Raw genomic sequence first — 11,560 nt, 5'->3', positions numbered from 1 at the left:
GGACGTGAGCTGTCAGGTGGTGCAGCGACCACAAGGAGAGGCGCGCGTGCTTCCAGCACCCCAGCACCAGGCCCGTGTATCACCGTAGGAGGTGGCGGTGCGCGTGCACCAAGACCAGTTTCCACCCCCTCGACGACCTCCGGTGGCCATGGCAAGGTGCCGCGCATTCACCCCGGAGCTCCGCAACGTCGTCTGGCTGAGCAAGTTCAAGCCCGACTTGCCTCCACACTACGACGGCACCGCCGACCCCGCCAAGCTCCTGCAGCTCTACGAGCTAAGCATCGAGGCGGCCAGCGGCGACGAGAAGATCATGGCAAACTGGTTCCCAATGGCCCTCAAGGATGGCGCGCGTTCATGGCTCCTGAACCTACCCGAGGGGTGATACGTCTCCAACGTATCTATAATTTTTTATTGTTCCATGCTATTATATAACCCGTTTTGGATGTTTATGGGCTTTACTCTACACTTTTATATCATTTTTGGGACTAACCTACCAACCGGAGGCCCAGCCCAAATTGTTGTTTTTTTGCCTATTTCAGTGTTTCAAAGAAAAGGAATCTCAAACTGAGTCAAAATGAAAGAAACCTTTGGGAGCGATCTTTTTGGAACAAATGCAATCCATGGGACATGGAGTGGACGTCAAGCAACAAACGAGGCGGCCACGAGGGTGCCCGGCGCGCCCCCTCGAGGTGTGGGCGCCCCCCCCCCACCCTCGTGGGCCCCTCGAGCATCCACCGACCTACTTCTTCCTCCTATATGTATCCACGTACCCCGAAAACATCCAGGAGCACCACGAAAAACTATTTCCACCACCGAAACCTTCTGTATCCGCGAGATCCCATCTTGAAGCCTTCGCCGGCGCTCCGTCGGAGGGGGAATCGACCATGGAGGGCCTCTACATAATCTCCAAGGCCTCTCCGATGAGTTGTGAGTAGTTTACCACAGACCTTCAAGTCCATAGTTATTAGCTAGATGGCTTCTTCTCTCTCTTTGAATCTCAATACAAAGTTCTCCTCAATCTTCTTGGAGATCTATTCGATGTAACTCTTTTTGCGGTGTGTTTGTCGATATCCGATGAATTGTGGGTGTATGATCAAGTTTATCTATGAGAAATATTTGAATCTCCTCTGAATTCTTTTATGTGTGATTAAGTTAACTTCGCAAGTCTCTTCGAATTATCAGTTTGGTTTGGTCTACTAGATTGATCTTTCTTGCAATGGGAGAATTGCTTAGCTTTGGGTTCAATCTTGTGGTGTCCTTTCCCAGTGACAGCAGGGGCAGCAAGGCACATATTGTATTGTTGCCATCGAGGATAAAAAGATGGGGTTTATATCATATTGCATGAATTTATCCCTCTACATCATGTCATCTTTCTTAATGCGTTACTCTGTTCTTCATGAACTTAATACTCTAGATGCAGGAAGGAGTCGATCGATGTGTGGAGTAATAGTAGTATATGCAGAATCGTTTCGGTCTACTTGTCACAGACGTGATGCCTATATACATGATCATGCCTAGATAATCTCATAATTATGCGCTTTTCTATCAATTGCTCGACAGTAATTTGTTCACCCACCGTAATACTTATGCTATCTTGAGAGAAACCACTAGTGAAACCTATGGCCCCCGGGTCTATCTTTTATCATATAAGTTTTCCATCTACTTTTATTTGCATCTTTACTTTTCCAATCTATATCATAAAAATACCAAAAATATTTATCTTATCATGTTATCTCTATCAGATCTCACTTTTGCCAGTGGTCGTGAAGGGATTGACAACCCCTTTATTGCATTGGTTGCGAGGTTCTTGTTTGTTTGTGTAGGTGCATGGGACTTTTGAGGATCCTCCTACTGGATTGATACCTTGGTTCTCAAAAACTGAGGGAAATACTTATGCTACTTTGCTGCATCACCCTTTCCTCTTCAAGGAAAACCAACGCAAGCTCAAGACATAGCAAGAAGGATTTCTGGCGCCGTTGCCGGGGAGGTCTTCGCTCAAGTCAAGACATACCAAGTACCCATCACAAACTCATCTCCCTCGCATTACATTAGTGGCCATTTGCCTCTCATTTTCCTCTCCCCCACTTCACCCTTACCGTTTTATTCACCCTCTCTTTCCCGATCTCCTCCCTTTTGCTTGCCTTTTTGTGTGCTTGTGTGTTGGATTGCTTGTCACGATGGCGCAAGATAATACCAAATTGTGTGACTTTTCCAATACCAATAATAATTATTTCCTTAGCACTCCTATTGCTCCTCTTAATGATGTTGAATCTTGTGAAATCAATGCTGCTTTGTTGAATCTTGTTATGAAAGATCAATTCTTCGGCCTTCCTAGTGAAGATGTCGCTACTCATCTAAACAACTTTGTTGATTTCTGTGATATGCAAAATAAGAAAGATATGAATAATGATATTGTTAAATTGAAGTTATTTTCGTTTTCACTTAGAGAACGTGCTAAAACTTGGTTTTCGTCTTTGCCTAAGAATAGTATTGATTCTTGGCATAAGTGCAAGGATGCTTTTATCTCTAAGTATTTTCCTCCCGCTAAGATCATCTTTCTTAGGAACGATATTATGAATTTTAAACAACTTGATGATTCGCAATTGCCCTACTCATGGTTTGAATTTATGGATGATCATACAAAACTTTTATGCCGGATTGAATTTTGCTTCTAGAAATCTTTTAGATTCAGCCACGGGAGGCACTTTTATGGAAATCACCTTAGGAGAAGCTACTAAACTCCTTGATAACATTATGGCTAATTATTCTCAATGGCACACCGAAAGATCTACTAGTAAAAATGTGCATGCTATATAAGAAATTAATGTTTTGAGTGGAAAGATGGATGAACTTATGAAATTATTTGCTACTAAGAGTGCTCCTAATGATCCCAATGATATGCCTTTGTCTACTTTGATTGAGAATAATAATGAATCTATGGATGTGAATTTTGTTGGTAGGAATAATTTTGGTAACAATGCTTATAGAGGAAACTTTAATCCTAGACCGTTCCCTAGTAATTCCTCTAATAATTATGGAAATTCCTACAATAATACTTATGGAAATTTTAATAAGATGCCCTCTGATTTTGAGAATAGTGTTAAAGAATTTATGATCTCTCAAAAGAATTTTAATGCTTTGCTTGAAGAAAAATTGCTTAAAGTTGATGATTTGGCTAGGAACATTGATATGCTTTCGCTTGATGTTGATTCTTTAAAACTTAGATCTACTCCTCCTAAGCATGATATCAATGAGTCTCTCAAAGCTATGAGAATTTCCACTGATGAGTGCAAAGAAAGAACCGCTAGGTTGCGTGCTAAGAAAGATTGCTTTGTAAAAGCGTGTTCTTCTAGTTCCCATGAAAATAATGATGAAGATCTAAAAGTTATTGATGTGTCCCCTATTAAATGCTTGTTTTGCAATATGAATCTTGATAATGATGGGACTGGAGATGAGTCAACTTTAGTTAAAAGGCGTCCCAACGATTCAGAGTTTTTAGATCTTGATGCTAAATTTGGTAAAAGTTGGATTGGAGAGGTCAAGACTTTAAATAGCATTGAACCCACTATTATGGATTTTAAGGAATTTAATTATGATAATTGTTCTTTAATAGATTGTATTTCCTTGTTGCAATCCGTCTTGAATTCTCCTCATGCTTATAGTCAAAATAAAGCTTTTACCAAACATATTGTTGATGCCTTGATGTAATCTTATGAATAAAAACTTAACTTGGAAGTTTCTATAACTAGAAAATTTTATGATGAGTGGGAACCTACTATAAAGATTAAAATTAAAGATCATGAGTGCTATGCTTTATGTGATTTGGGTGCTAGTGTTTCCACGATTCCGAAAACTTTATGTGATGTGCTAGGTTTCCATGATTTTGATGATTGCTCTTTAAATTTGCACCTTGCGAATTCCACCATTAAGAAACCTATGGGAAGGATCAATGATGTTCTTATTATTGCAAATAGGAATTATGTGCCCGTAGATTTTATCGTTCTTGATATAGATTGCAATCTTTCATGCCCTATTATTCTTTGTAGACCTTTCCTTAGAACGATTGGTGCAATTATTGATATGACAGAAGGAAATATTTGATTCCAATTTCCATTAAGGAAAGGCATGGAACACTTCCCTAGAAAGAAAGTTAAATTACCTTATGAATCTATCATGCGAGATACTTATGAATTGAATGCCAAAGATGGCACTACTTAGATCTATTCTCGCTTTTATGCCTAGCTAGGGGCGTTAAACGATAGCGCTAGTTGGGAGGCAACCCAATTTTATTTTTGTTCCTTGATTTTTTTACTTATGTTTAGTAATAAATAATTCATCTAGCTTCTGTTTAGATGTGTTTTCATGTTTTAATTAGTGTTTGTGCCAATTAGAACCTATAGGGTAACCTACGGTGATAGTTAATTTGATTCTGCTGAAAAACAGAAACTTTTGCACGCACGAAAATAATTTTAGTAATTCACAGAAACGTGATTATGTGTTGATTCTTTTTGCTGTAGATCAATATACAAATTTCCCAGGACTTCCTATTTTGGTAGGATTTTAAGAGTTCCAGAAGTATTAGAAAGTTACAGATTGCTACAGACTGTTCTGTTTTTGACAGATTCTGTTTTTCGTGTGTTGTTTGCTTATTTTGATGCATCTATGGCTAGTATCGGGGGGTATGAACCATACAGAAGTTGTAATACAGTAGATTTAACACCAATATAAATAAGGAATGAGTTCATTACAGTACCTTATGTGGTCGGTTATTTTCTTGCACTAACGGAGCTTATGAGATTTTCTATTGAGTTTTGTGTTGTGAAGTTTTCAAGTTTTGGGTAAAGATTTGATGGACTATGGAATAAGGAGTGGCAAGAGCCTAAGCTTGGGGATGCCCATGGCACCCCAAGATATTCAAGGATAACCAAAAGCATAAGCTTGGGGATGCCCCGGAAGGCATCCCCTCTTTCGTCTTCGTCTATCGGTAACTTTACTTGGAGCTATATTTTTATTCGCCACATGATATGTGTTTTGCTTGGAGCGTCTTGTATGATATTAGTCTTTGATTTTTAGTTTACCACAATAATCCTTGCTGTACACACCTTTTGGGAGAAACCCACTTGATTTGGAATTTATTAGAATACTCTATGTGCTTCACTTATAACTTTTGAGCTAGATAGTTTTGCTCTAGTGCTTCACTTATATCTTTTAGAGCACGGCGGTGGTTTAATTTTGTAGAAATTGTTGATCTCTCATGCTTAACTTATATTATTTTGAGATTATTTTAGAACAGCATGGTATTTGCTATGGTTATAAAATTGGTCATAGAATGATGGGCATCCAAGTTGGGTATAATAAAAACTATCATAGGAAGTGAATTGGATGCTATGATCAATTTGATACTTGATAATTGTTTTGAGATATAGAGGTGCTGATATTAGAGTCATGCTAGTTGGGTGATTGTGAATTTAAAGAATACTTGTGTTGAAGTTGGCAAGTCCCGTAGCATGCTCGTATGGTAAAAGTTGTGTAACATATTTATTGCATAGGGTGCTCTTTTGATTTCCTTCCCTTGAGTGGAGGTCGGGGGTGCGCGATGGTTAACTCCTACCAACCTCCCCCCTAGGAGCATGCGTAGTAGTACTTTTCTTCGAGGGCTAATAAAACTTTTGCAATAAGTATATGAGTTCTTTATGACTAATGTGAGTCCATGGATTATACGCACATTTACCTTTCCATCAGTGCTAGCCTCTTCGGTACCGTGCATTGCCCTTTCCCACCTTGAGAGTTGGTGCAAACTTCGCCAGTGCATCCAAACCCCGTGATACGATATGCTCTATCACACATAAACCTCCTTATATCTTTATCAAAACAGCCACCATACCTACCTATTATGGCATTTCCATAGCCATTCCGAGATATATTGCCATGCAACTTTCCACCGTTCCGTTCATCATGACACACATCATCATTGTCATATTGCCTTGCATAATCATATAGTTGACATCGTATTTGTGGCAGAGCCACCATGCATAATTTTTCATACATGTCACTCTTGATTCATTGCCCATCCCGGTACACCGCCGGAGGCATTCATATAGTCATATCTAGTTCTAGTTTTGAGTTGTAATTCATGAGATGTAAATAAATAGAAGTGTGATGATCATCATTATTAGAGCATTTTCCCCAAATAAAATTTTAAAAAAAGAAAAAAAGAAAGGCCAAAAAGAAAAAAGAAAGGCCCAAAAAAGAAAATAAAATAAAATAAGGGGGGCAATGTTACTATCCTTTTCCACACTTGTGCTTCAAAGTACCACCACGTTCTTCATATAGAAAGTCTATTATGTTGTCACTTTCATATACTAGTGGGATTTTTTCATTATAGAACTTGGCTTGTACATTCCAACGACGGGCTTCCTCAAAATGCCCTAGGTCTTCGTGAGCAAGCAAGTTGGATGCACACTCACTTAGTTTCTTTTGTTGAGCTTTCATACATTTATAGCTCTAGTGCATCTGTTGCATGGCAATCCCTACTCCTCGTGTTGACATCAATTGATGGGCATCTCCATAGCCCATTGATTATCCTCGTCAATATGAGACTTTCTCCTTTTTTGTCCTCTCCACACAACCTCCATCATCATATTTTATTCCACCCATGGTGCTATATCCATGGCTCACGCTCATGTATTGCGTGAAATTTGAAAAAAGCTGAAGCGCGTTAAAAAGTATGAACCAATTGCTTGGTTGAAACCAGGGTTGTTCTTGATGGGAGTATTTTGTGTGATGAAAATGAAACATAGCGCAGACTAAGGCATAGCCTAGTGGTGGGAAGGGGCTGATGCCTTCCCACCCACCCAGGTTCAAGGCATGTTACTTAAAATTTGGGTTTGTTGCACCAACTATACTGTACGGGGTTCCCTTACAGTCTTTCTGTCAAAAAAAAAATGAAAAATAGCCTAACTATATGATTTTGTAGGGATGAACCTTCTAATGCCATGTTATTTTGAGAAGACATGATTCCTTAGTTAGTATGCTTGAAGTATTGCTATTTCTTATGTCAATATGAACTTTTATTTGGAATCATTTGGTTCTGAACATTCATGCCACAATAAAGAAAATTACATTGAGAATTATGTTAGGTAGCATTCCACATCAAAAAAATTGTATTTATCATTTACCTACTCGAGGCTTTAGGCCCTGTTTGGTTTGGCTATGGATTTCTAAAAGCAGCTGTGAAAAATCTGTTATGGAAAAACAGTTGCGGAAAATCTGATGTGAAAAAGATGTAGGTCATTTGGCAAACCAGCTGATACAAAATTTTCAGATTTTGGCCCGCAACGGAATTAGATTTTGGAAAGCACGTCCTGGGCTGCTTCCGCTTTTGGTTCAGATTTTGGCAACGGATTTTTGGAATCGGATTCTGCTGGGTTTGCCCTTTGGCTCAGATTCTGCTGTGCGGCAGCGGAATCCATCGATAAAAGGTGAACCAAACAGGGCCTTACTCTACACTTTTATATCATTTTTGGGACTAACCTACTAACGGGAGGCCCAACCCGAGTTGCTGTTTTTATGCCTATTTCAGTGTTTCGAAGAAAAGGAATATCAAACGGAGTCCAAACAGAATGAAACCTTCGGGAGCGATCTTTTTGGAACAAACGCAATCCACGGGACTTGGAGTGGACGTCAAGCAACGAATGAGGCAGCCACGAGGTTGCCCGGTGCGCCCCCTGGGGGTGGGCACGCCCCCACCCTTGTGGGCCCCTCGAGCGTCCACCAACCTACTTCTTCCTCCTATATATATCCACGTACACCAAAAACATCCAGGAACACCACGAAAAACTATTTCCACCGCCGCAACCATCTGTATCCACGAGATCCCATCTTGGAGCCTTCGCCGGTAGTCCGCCGGAGGGGGAATCAACCACAGAGGGCCTCTACATCATCTCCAAGGCCTCTCCGATGAGTTGTGAGTAGTTTTACCACAGACCTTCGGGTCCATAGTTATTAGCTAGATGGATTCTTCTCTCTCTTTGAATCTCAATACAAAGTTCTCCTCGATCTTCTTGGAGATCTATTCGATGTAACTCTTTTTGCGGTGTGTTTGTCGAGATCCGATGAATTGTGGGTTTATGATTAAGTTTATCTATGAGAAATATTTGAATCTCCTCTGAATTCTTTTATGTGTGATTAAGTTATCTTTGCAAGTCTCTTCGAATTATCAGTTTGGTTTGGCCTACTAGATTGATCTTTCTTGCAATGGGAGAAGTGCTTAGCTTTGGGTTCAATCTTGCGGTGTCCTTTCCCAGTGACAGCAGGGGCAGCAAGGCACGTATTGTATTGTTGCCATCGAGGATAAAAAGATGGGGTTTATATCATATTGCATGAATTTATCCCTCTACATCATGTCATCTTTCTTAATGCGTTACTCTGTTCTTCATGAACTTAATACTCTAGATGTAGGCAGGAGTAGGTCGATGTGTGGAGTAATAGTAGTAGATGCAGAATCGTTTTGGTCTACTTGTCACGGATGTGATGCCTATATACATGATCATGCCTAGATAATCTCATAACTATGCGCTTTTCTATCAATTGCTCGACAGTAATTTGTTCACCCACCGTAATACTTATGCTATCTTGAGAGAAGCCACTAGTGAAACCTATGGCCCCCGGGTTGTCGGCGTTCTGGGAACGGGGGTCCCCAGACTTGCCTGCCTGCGGCCTGCAGCGTGGCTCAACCAGTGGCCCAGTGCGGCCCGTCTTCATCAACCAAACACTCAAGACCCTCGCGAGGGGCCAAGCCTCGCGGGGCGGACGATGCAAGGCCTCCTCAGGGGCGGCCTCACCAGGCAGGCTCACGAGGAGGCAGAGAGATCAAGGCAAGGGGTACCTCGCGAGGTGCCCGTGACGTAAGCCATGACGATCAAGACCAGGCGGGCGCCAGCCCGCGCTGTGTCCTCGTTTCCTCGTTGGTGCAAAGGGGGCAAGCGCAGGCACGGAGTACCGAGGCATCAGGCAAAGGTTTCCTTATCGGTGCAACGAGACCAAGACCAGCAGGATGTAGGTCACCATGGAGCCCAAGATGGCATTATCACCAGTGCATTTGGCAGGCGAAGACCACCTTTAGTCAGGATAGCTTGTACTAGTTGTCCCCTTTCAAAATGGCCGTTGTTGGATCCCTTCCCGCTCAATATTTGGGGAGAGGACCAGGGCCTCTATAAATAGGGCTAGCCACCACAATAGCTGGGACGGATCGATTCCCCCCGAGCAAACCACCAAGCACAAGAACACCTCTCCTCGCGAGGCTGTTCTTCCCTTGTACTGTTCATCATCAGCCCAACAGGCAATCCACCACACCACACACTGGAATAGGGTATTACACCACAACGGTGACCCGAACCAGTATAAACCTCGTGTCTCTTGTGTTGTTCATCGATCTAGCTTAGGGATCGTGGCGAGGCTGAGGGCGTGTTTTGGTAGGGAGAGATCTTCGTGTGCACCCCAGAGTTCAAACCTTAAGGGTTTTGCCGGAACCCGATATCCGACATTTGGCGCGCTAGGTAGGGGTGTGCCGGAGCTCCTCCTTCCTTCGACCTGCTCTCCACCAACACCGCGCTTCGCCCTCATGGCGGACAACACACCTCCAGCTCCGGCGGCCGGCGCCAGCGCTGGGGCCAGGGGGCTCCGAGCCTTGGCCCCCGCCTTACGGCAGGTGCAGTGGCCCCACAAGTTCAAGCCAGAGATGCCACCGCGCTACGACGGCGCGGCAGACCCGCTTGATTTTATGTTGCCATACGAGGAGGCCGTCCTCAAGGCTTGTCGGGGAAACTGATCCATGAACACCTATGGGACCGGCGGACCGAGCCCCTTTCGGTTCGGCTGGGGGCGGAGATCGCACGAAGAGCGGATCGAGGCGAAGCACACGAGTTGTTTACCCAGCTTCGGAGCTCTCCGGAGAGATAACACTCCTACTGCTGCATGTCTGGGTGTATTGAGTTCTTGCTCGGGAGCGCTGAGTGCTACAGTACAAACTAGCTGCTAACGAGACCGAGCGTGAGTGTTTTTTTCTGCCTTCGAACCCCCCTCTATGTTGCGCATGGGCCTCCTTTTATATGCTGAAGGGGTCACCGACAGGTGGCAACGTAGATAGTGGTAAAAATGGAAAAAGAATTGTGGTTGGTACAACCACCTGTATAGTGTATCCTACCTAACCCTGACGGCAGGGGACAAAGGCATTAAATGCCCGTCTGCGTCGCCCAAATAGTGCAGAAAGGGACCGTCAGGGACGCCACCGCTCGCCACGATGGCAGTCTTGTCAGCGTCGATTGCCACCGTGCACCACTGGCTGCACAGCCTCTTGCCACGCGCGCCTGGAAAGGCCCCAGGGCGACATGTTGGTGGGTGTGCTGGAGCGCGGGTACAGAGTGGTAGCTTGCCGCGGCAAGCGCCTTGCCGCGGCCGTTGTCTTGTCGCTTCCGGAAGCTTGTCGCTCGCCGGGCCTTGCCGGGACGTGTGGCGCGTCGCGGCAAGTTCCTTGAGATGCCTTGGTTGGCCTTCCCGGCAAGCTCGTCTTGCCGGGGCCTTGTCTCCTTGGCTTGAATACTTTGTTCTTGAATGGTTCTAAAGGGACCACGGAGGACCTTGGTGGTCACCCGGCAAGCCTTGCCGCGGGGTGCTGCGACTGCCCGTGCACAAGTTTGGGATACTAGGGTACCCCTACTCTAGTACACCGACAAGGCTGGAGGCGACAACAGGGTCATGGCCAACTGGTTTTCCATGGCCCTCACCGGCGTCTTGCGCGTTTGGCTACTCAACCTGCCGACGTCTTCTGTGGCCTCCTGGGAGGAGCTGCGCGACCTCTTCCTCACCCACTACGCGGCGCCGGTGCCCCCGGTTGTCGCAGCTCTCCTAGGCGGCTCGCAGGCGCCGGCCTTAGACCGCCACGCCAAGATGTTCTTTCGCCGGATCGGCGCCGCCCTCGCGGGGCAAGGAGCTCCCCCAGGTCGGACGGCACCCAAGGCCGACCTGACTTTCAACTCAGACGATCACCCCGTCAACACCGCCTGCTCGGGTGCGCCTCCGATGCCCTGCACGCCCACCATCTACCAGGTGGCCGTCACCAAGACCCTCATCGACGGCGGCGCCGGCCTTAACATGCTCTCGGTGGAGGCCTTCAGCCTCCTCCATGTACCGCTGGAGCGGATCCAACCCAGCAAGCTCTTCTCGAGCGTCAGAGGCGGTTCCTCCAGCTCCCTGGGGCAGATCTGTCTTCCTGTGACCTTTGGCACTCAACGACGCGACCGACCTGGTGAAGTCCTGCGAGGCCTGCCAATTCCACGCTAAGCAGATTCATCAGCCAGCTCAGGGACTACATACCATCCCGCTCTCATGGCCGTTCGCGGTCTGGGGGCTGGATATCTTGGGCCTGTTCCCTCGAGCGCCTGGGGGCTATCGCTACCGCTATGTCGCCATCGACAAGTTCACCAAGTGGGCGGAGGTGGAAGCCGTCCGCACCATCCCAGGCGGTTTGATATGTCTCCAACGTATCTATAATTTTTGAACA

Source organism: Triticum dicoccoides, chromosome 6B (assembly GCF_002162155.2).
Source record: "Triticum dicoccoides isolate Atlit2015 ecotype Zavitan chromosome 6B, WEW_v2.0, whole genome shotgun sequence".
Lineage (NCBI taxonomy): Eukaryota > Viridiplantae > Streptophyta > Magnoliopsida > Poales > Poaceae > Triticum > Triticum dicoccoides.
The sequence above is the reverse complement of the archived record's forward strand: the minus strand, read 5'-3'. Positions refer to the sequence as shown.